We start from the raw sequence: 8488 nt of genomic DNA on the forward strand, positions 1-8488 counted from the left end.
GGAAGTAACCCGTGTTGAGTAGTGCGCTTACATCAAAATAGCCGTTCTCCGAGGGAGAAATGCGATGGAATATCACAGTGAATTAGTGGAATCCCTTTGGAGTAATGCCCTACCATACCGTACAGTAGCACGATGTGTAGGAAAGTTTCAGCAAGGACGTGTGTCAACCAGTGATGAGCAACGTTCGGGACGACCTGTCAGTGTGCGGGCCGACATGGCACGTGCCGTCATCGAGCAGCTCCTGGATGAAGACAGGCGATGGACGCTACTGGAGTTAGAGAGGGCAAGTGGCATCGAGAAACGCACCGTCCACAGGATATTGTGTAATGAGCTCCAACTGAGCAAAATCACATCGCGGTGGGTACCGCATGCACTGGCGGAAGTTGAAAGGTGGGTGCGCTATCCAATATGCTCCGACCACCTTGCACGCTGGCAACAGGACGGCGATCAATTCTTGTCACGAATAATCGCCATCGATTAATTTTGGGCCACGGCATACGAACCAGACATGCTGGATCACCAAGGAGGCAGAAGGTCCGTCAGAATCCTTCCCCAGTCAAATTGATGGTGATCGTCGCGTATGACTTCAGGGGTGTCATTGTTTGCCACTTTGTTCCACATGGCAGAACAGTGACCGCACAGTACTACAGGGACTTCCTGGTGCGACAGGTACGACGTGGCGTTCGGGAGAAACGTTCGGATCTTGTGGACAGTGCAATAATCCTGCATGACAATACACAACCACATAAAGCAGAGTGTGTAGGGAAGCTACTGCGACGTTGGGGATGGGAAGTACTGGAGCACCCACCGTACTCTCCCGACATTTCAACTTGTGACTTTGATCTCATTCGTAAGATTAAGGAACCCCTACGTGGTAGGCGGTTTGCAACACGAGAGGGCAATGCTAATGCTGTGCGCCAGCAGATGACCCGATTCACACTTGGTGCGGCAAATGCTGAGGCAAATGGTATTCAGCGCCCCCCCCACATCGTTGGCAGCGTGTGGTGTCAGTAGCAGGGGACTACTTTGAGGGTTTTTAGGCCCAGGTTTGTCATGTCAACTTTATGTGTACTGTGTTGTCATTCTTTTGCACCGGGAAGGCCATATTGCCCTGTATATTACCGTAATAAATTAGTGGGTTACGATATGTCAGTGCTATTCATTGTCGACACATGCAGTTAACACTTTGGCCTTTCGTCTGTATATGTCACATTTTCAAACCGAACTGGTATCTTCAAGAAAAAAATAGTTACCATGACTTTTGCCCCAACCCTCGTATTTGAACTGTTGGCCTTAAATAGACGTACGTATTCATTTTACTAGTTTATCATGTGACTTGTTTTACGGACTAAAACATTGTATTTAAACTCTTCGTCTAGGTTTCTTGCAACTGGAGCGGTATTTAAGCACCTCCTTCCAAGCGGGGAGAATGACAGGACTCGTCCAGAGGGTTAGTATATATAGACTGTAAAGCGACCAACATGCGTCAACGTCAGTGTTTTCAAATGCAGGGAGAGACAGCGAAAATTTACCGCACTATTTAGGAGACTTCGGGGGAACAAATTGCCTGCAGCCCATCTCTAGACTCACTGGTAACGTGTAGCAGTGTGGGCGAACGTTCAGTGCCATTACTGTAGGTCTAAATTATTAGTGAATAAATGAAATTCGGAAAACAAATGTAGATCTTGCCTGTCACCAAAGGAGCTGTTGAAAATGATGCCCATCGTTCACAATACAAATGCTGCATCAGCGTAAAAGAAAATTCCGAAACGCCCTTTGTATCTCCGCCTGTGAAATTTCACGTATCGGTCGTCTGATTTAATTCCCCAGGGCTCGAGAGCACGTGGATTGTCCTGCTACACTTTCTGTTTTGAAGTTCCACAGAAATAAAAATAACACACACTTAGAGAACGATGTGAACAAAGTCCACGACCAATTATTTGCTCATCGAACATCCGTTTTAATGCACGCATTGACAAACGAATTGTATAGGAAATGGCGATTTCCTACTGAAAATAGGGTGATTGCTGTATGATTTGCACATGACGTTCCGAGTTTAACCGTACTATGAAAAAAAAAGTGTGGTCAATTATTCTGCGTGCAGTAATGCTGCAGAAACAAAGATTTTCTGATCGGACTATCCTGAGACAAATTTCATGCTAACACAAATAACACTGAACAACAAAAGTAGGAAAGCAACGCTAATAACGTGGGGATAACAAGAACTTTCCACCGGGCGAGTTGGCCGTGCGGTTAAGGGCGCGCAGCTGTGAGCTGGCATCCGGGAGATAGTGGGTTCGAACCCGACTGTCGGCAGCCCACACATTTTCACACCAGGCAAATGCCATGGCCGCTTCCTTCCCACTCCTAGCCCTTTCCTGTCCTATCGTCGCCATAAGACCTATCTGTGTCGGTACGATGTAAAGCAAATTGCAAAGAAAAACCAAGAAAACTCTCCACTCGTAAACTTGACATTCACGCTAACCATGCTCGCTACACAACTTGACCACGCACTAATTCCCCGCCACTCGGGAACAAAGCAAGCGTTTCCCCAGTCCACCTGACCAGCAGCACCGGCTAAAGTGGAGGTAACTGTTCACTGCCTCTCCCTCTATTTCTAAACATTAATTTCCCCCGTCAGCCGACCATTTGTTATTACCCTTAAACTCTTGCCAGAATACTTCATCAGTCTGTTGTACGGCTTAGTTAGAGGTTACAGAAGTCATTTTCTGAGCTTTCCTTTCACACAACATCCCTTTGCCCACTACGAATTACTACGTTGCTACACGATTCACTCAGCCTAAACCAAAAATGAGTACCATTTCACGGTGAGTTAGCCCCTCGTTTGTACTCGCGTAGCCTGAGCGGACCTCGAATCAGCACTGAGATCTACGTTAAGAAACATGACCTGCCCAGGAATCAAACCGAGAGCTTCCGAGTAAGAAGAAAGATCGTTACCCCTAGACCGCGAGGCTGACTTGATAATAATAATAATAATAATAATAATAATAATAATAATAATAATAATAATAATAATAATAATAATAATCCATTGTTTTCGGTGTTTTCGGAGAAGTCGAGGTGCCAGAATTTTGCCCTACAAGAATTATTTTAACTTCCCCCACCCTCGTAGCCTTTTAGGGCCTAGGTCTTCCCAGGATACTGCTACCCAGCCAGATCGCCTGCTATGTGATCAGCCTGACAGAATCCTCTGCCTTATTGCTTGGATCTTGACCGCGTTGTTTGCCTCTCGTATCAGACAGCTACTCGGTTTGTCCCACGAAGCTGAGGGAATGTTTCCAAATCTCGGCCAAAAATTAAAATCCCTGTATTGGTCGGGAATCAAACCCGCGGCATCGGTGGATAACAGGCAATCTAAAGACCCTACACCACAAGACTGGCATAATTGAAGGTCTCCAAATTCCACACACATATGAGTAGTGATCGAACCCACCAATTTGGAGTCAGAAGGCCAAGTCTAGCGGTCTAAAGAGTGAGCCACTTCTCCCAGCTTTTTAAAAATAAAACAGCAAGGTACTTCTACAGAAATTCCATCAATTCCGTGGTTAGCATTCCAACTCTAAACTAAATACAAGGAGGACGAAAAAAATACGAGTAATATGAAATGAATTGAGACAGCTTAGAGTAACTTACGTTCATAGAAGCTGCGGACTGACACCAGAACTGATGCGAAATGATGAGCTCACAACAGCATTATAGTCTTACTTCATGAAAGTGTCCTTGAAAGAGCCTGTCATCTGTTTTGTTATTTGCCTTGCGGGCTTATCATGGCTCGCCTCCCATCCTCAGGACTCGAGATACCCAGAGCAGTCGTTGGAATTTGAGGTCCGCCGCAGTGGATTAACTTTCATGTTGAAAGAATCCTTTCAGGGCAAGATTCCGGCATTCGACATGTCTAAGGACCGCCAAGAGATGCTATTTGCTTTACGTCGCACCGACACAGAGGTCTTATAGCGACGATGGGATAGAAAAGGCTTAGGGATGGGAAGGAAGCTGCCGTGGCCTTAATTAAGGTACAGCCCCAGCATTTGCCGGGTGTGAAAATGGGAAACCACGGAAAACCATATTCAGGGATGCCGACAGTGGGATTCGAACCCACTATCTCCCGGATGCAAGCTCACAGCTGCGCGCTACTACCGGCACAGCCAACTCGCCCAGTGCCAGGAGATGAAGAAACATGAGCCCTTCTTATTGGTTATATGTGACCTAAATACTTTTACGTAAGGTTACCATATTCATAAGCGTCCGGCTCCGTGGCTAAAGGGTCAGCGTACTGGCCTTCGGGTCAAGGGGACTCGGGTTCGGTTCACGGCTGGTTGGACAATTTTAATCTTAATTGGTTAATTCCAGTGCCTCGGGGAATGTGCGTGCGCGCGCGCGCGTGTGTGTGTGTGTGTGTGTGTGTGTGTGTGTCGTCTTTAGAATTCACTTCAATTGTATAAGTTAATTTCATTAATTTACATTTAGTCCGCCTTTGTGGTGTAGTGGATAGTGTAATTAGCTCCCACCCCTGGAGGCCCGCGTTCGATTCCCAGCTCTGCCACGAAATTGGAAAAGTGGTACGAGGACCGGAACGGGATCAGCTCATCCTCGGAAAGTCAACTTGTTAGAGGAGGGTTTGATTCCCGTCTCATCCATCCTCGAAGTTGTTTCCTGTGGTTTCCCAATTCTTCTCCAGGGAAATGCCGGGATGGTACCCAACACAAGGACACGGCCGATTCATTTCCTCTTCCTTACCCACCCCTTCCAATATTCCCATCCCCCACAAGGCTCTTGTTCATTCATAGCAGGTGAGGCTGCCTGGGTGAGGTACGGGTCCTCCTCCTCAATTTTATCCCAGACCAACTGTCCCACGCTCCAGGACACTGTCCTAGAGGCGGTGGAGGTGGGATCCCTCTCTGAGTTCGGGAAAAAACCAACCCTAGAGGGTAAACAGATTAAATAAATTAATTAAATAATAATAATAATAACAATTAGTAGAACAATATATAATATACTAGTTAGTACTATATATATAAATGGCTTATTATCAAATATTAAAAAAGGGCAAACTGAGTGCGGCTGAAGGTCGAAGAAGACCGAAAGCCAAAAATTTAAAAAGTTCAAAAATCTGAAATCTGTAAATGTTGGTGCATTTTGCGAGTCCATTAATGCGATTTAAGAATATGAAGAAAAGAATACCGATATATTTCATGGATTAGGAGTAATATTGGTGTATCGTTATTATTATTATTATTATTATTATTATTATTATTATTATTATTATTATTATTGTTGTTGTTGTTGTTGTTGTTGTTGTTACTGGGTCACCCGTGGACCAGCAGAGGTGAAAGAAGGTGCCGGGGTGAATGGGTCTAACTACTATGTCAAGAAAGAATTTAAACTGAAATGGAAGGTTATATATTTAAAAAAAACAAGTTAACAAAATTCTCACTTAGTGAGATAACAATGATATCAGGTACCATGACAAAGATTAGACAAAGCAAGAAAACCCAAACTTTAGTGACTTTAGTAACCAGAGCTTCCAGCCCCTCGCTTTACATTTCCTGAGCTCTCAGCTCAACTTTACAAAAGATTACAATTTTACACAAGGGCAGAAATCCCCTAACACATGGAGCGCCGGCTCCCAACTCACAATATCAAGCCTTCAAAAGGCATTCAGTAATCTTACTTTCAAAAGAGCTAACAGGCTCTCAGTTTTCAAGCCAATTCAAGGCAACACCAAAAATATCGTACACCTTTTTGGCCTTCCATGGCCCAGCTTACAAAATGAAACAGGGGTATTTCGTTCCCAACCTATAGGACCTTCGTGTAAAAAGAAATAAGAGTTAAATAAATGTCCCGAACACAAAATGAAAGGAGGCGAATACTTGCACTCCCGGATATGAAGTCTTAAAACCTAAGTGGCGCTAGGCCGATGAAACAGGGCTATTCCCAAACTATGGAGGTGACTCGTATACGAAGGAAATTTAAGACATTACGGAAAGGAAGAAAACCAGTTGTAAAACGTAGTCACCTCAAACCAATATGCAGGGGAGCTCGAGAGGGTACGTCACTCTCTATCCCCGATTTACTGTTAAAGGTTGATGAAAAATTACATTAGCCGGCAGAACTTACATTTTAGAGGTTGGTTACATAGTTAAGGTTTCGGACCTTTCCGTCAGGTTAAACTGCGGAGCTAGCAAAGAAATAAAGATGTTAATTGGCCATTACCTTGCTGAAGAACTGCTGCCTGATGAAAGAGGCGCCTCCCGCGCACCCTGCTTGATACACACACTAAGTTAGATGACGATCAAATGGCCAAGAGACGTGACAAAATCCACAGTTTATATACCCTCGGGGAAGGTTCGAGACTTTTCATGAATAAACCAGCCACACCCTCTCAATTTTATTGGATAACATGAAAAGTGACACTCAGAATCGAGGAAGAAGCCTGTGATAGGCAGAAAATTAATTACAGAAATTCATGATTGGCTAAATTCAAAACTGGCGGAAAGAAAAGTCAATATTGCCAACCCAAAAATGAATGAACGAAATTTAGTAAAGAAAAAACTTATGAATACAAAACTTCTTCAGAAAGGTTCCTTCACTTCGCACCAGAGTGCATGATCATAGTTTTTAGTAGAGACATCTATGAGAGAATGTCCAAACCTCTTGATAAATGAAAAACAAAACCAGTTGAAATTTACACAGTACTGGAAACTTCACAATAACAAAATTACGTCGAATTATGTTAGTGACATCTTCTGAGTAAAAGTTTAAGTAGGTCTAGTTTCAAGTTCACAGTTTCTCCTGTAGAGGAGTTCTTTTAGGCGCAAGATTTAAATGCGCGGCGTTGGGGTGTACCTCCCGGTACAATTATTATTATTATTATTATTATTATTATTATTATTATTATTATTATTATTATTATTACAATTTGCTTTACGCTGCACCGAAACAAATAGGTCTCAGGGCGACGATCCGTTAGGAAACGACTAGAAGTGGGAAGGAAGGGGCCGTGGACGTTTACCTGGTGTGAAAATGGGAAACCACAGTAAATCATCTTCAGGGCTGCCGACCGCACGGCCAACTCGTCCAGTAATAGTCTTCGCGACTTATCACTTACCAACCCTACTGGATATTCTTTAAAATAACCCCACACGATTTCCACACACACAGTTCCATGAAATTCCGAGATAGTGAATTTCGTAAGAAGGCAGGACTGTCACCGCAGTCACGCAGACATTATGCTTCTATGATCTTTTAAACAATGATAACTATTAATAATGTCATTTGCTTTACGTCCCACTAACTACTCTTTTAAGGTTTTCGGAGACGCCGAGGTGTTGGAATTTTGTCCCGCAGGAGTTCTTTTACGTGCCAGTAAAGCTACCGACCCGAGGCTGACATATCTGAGCACCTTGAAATACCACCGGACTGAGCCAGGATCGAAGCTGCCAAGTTGGGGTCAGAAGGCCAGCGCCTCAACCGTCTGAGCCACTCAGCCCGGCAAATAATGATACTACTATACTAACTTGACCGAAATGCAGTCCTGTAACCCAATTTACCTGGAAAGAAATGAGTCACCCAGGACGAGAACGGCTAGTTCTGTGCTTATTTGAAGTTGCTAGCCTGGTGAAGCCCTTGTAACGCAGACCCTCCGACAAGGGTGAGTGATATCTTTGCGTAAGAAAAGTGTTCGTGTTGCAGGAATGTTGGTGACAGCACAAAAAGTGCACTCCTCAAGCCAAAGGAATTAACAATTTAAGATTCAAATCCCTCGATTTGGCCTGGAATCAAACCGGGGCCCCAAGTACCGAAGACCACGACGCTCACCACTCAGCCATAGATCCAGACAATTTAAATATATGGACGTATTGGAATTCAAGTTTCAGTTCATTAAAAATTCTCGCACTGGGCGAGATGGCCATGCGGTTAGGGGCGCGCAGCTGTGGGCTTGCATCCGGGAGATAGGGGGTTCGAATCCCACTGTCGACAGCCCTGAAGATGGTTTTCGTGGTTTCCCATTTTCGCACCAGGCAAATGCTGGGGCTGTACCTTAATTAAGGCCACGGCCACTTCCTTCCCATTTCTAGGCCTTTCTTATCCCATCGTCGCCATAAGACCTATCTGTGTTGGTGCGACGTAAAGCAAATAGCAAACAAAAAATTCTCGCGTGCGTGTTAAAATTTTACAAGTAATGTACCTGTACTGAGAAGAATAGGAGACACAGTACATGAGGAAAAGAAGAAACATCTGGACTGGAAGTCTAGTGGCCACGATTTTTGAGGGTTCTGTGGAGGAGAGAAATTATAGAGGCAGGCCTAGACTGAACTACATCGGGCATCTAATGAAACAGCTGGGCTGGAGCTTAAGTGTTTGGCACAAGACCGGAACTCCTGGAGAACTGTTGCCAACCAACCTCCGGGTTGATAACCTTAGAATAAGAACAAGAAGAAACTTGGTAACATCAGTACCTCAGTGC

General features: G+C 44.4%; 1 protein-coding gene across 2 annotated transcripts in view; it reads right to left on the reverse strand.

The window, feature by feature from the left end:
* LOC137496878 (uncharacterized) overlaps positions 1–8488 on the reverse strand; it is a 60441-nt gene that overhangs the window by 45096 nt on the left and 6857 nt on the right. Inside the window, exon 1 of one of the 2 annotated variants that reach the window (XM_068225378.1) lies at positions 3655–3685. The exons of the other annotated variant lie outside the window; for it this stretch is intronic. The gene's annotated coding sequence lies outside the window, so the exon portion shown is untranslated. Of the gene's footprint in view, positions 1–3654; positions 3686–8488 lie in introns of those variants that run through there. 2 annotated transcript variants of the gene reach the window in all.

This window comes from Anabrus simplex, chromosome 1 (assembly GCF_040414725.1).
Source record: "Anabrus simplex isolate iqAnaSimp1 chromosome 1, ASM4041472v1, whole genome shotgun sequence".
Taxonomy (NCBI): domain Eukaryota; kingdom Metazoa; phylum Arthropoda; class Insecta; order Orthoptera; family Tettigoniidae; genus Anabrus; species Anabrus simplex.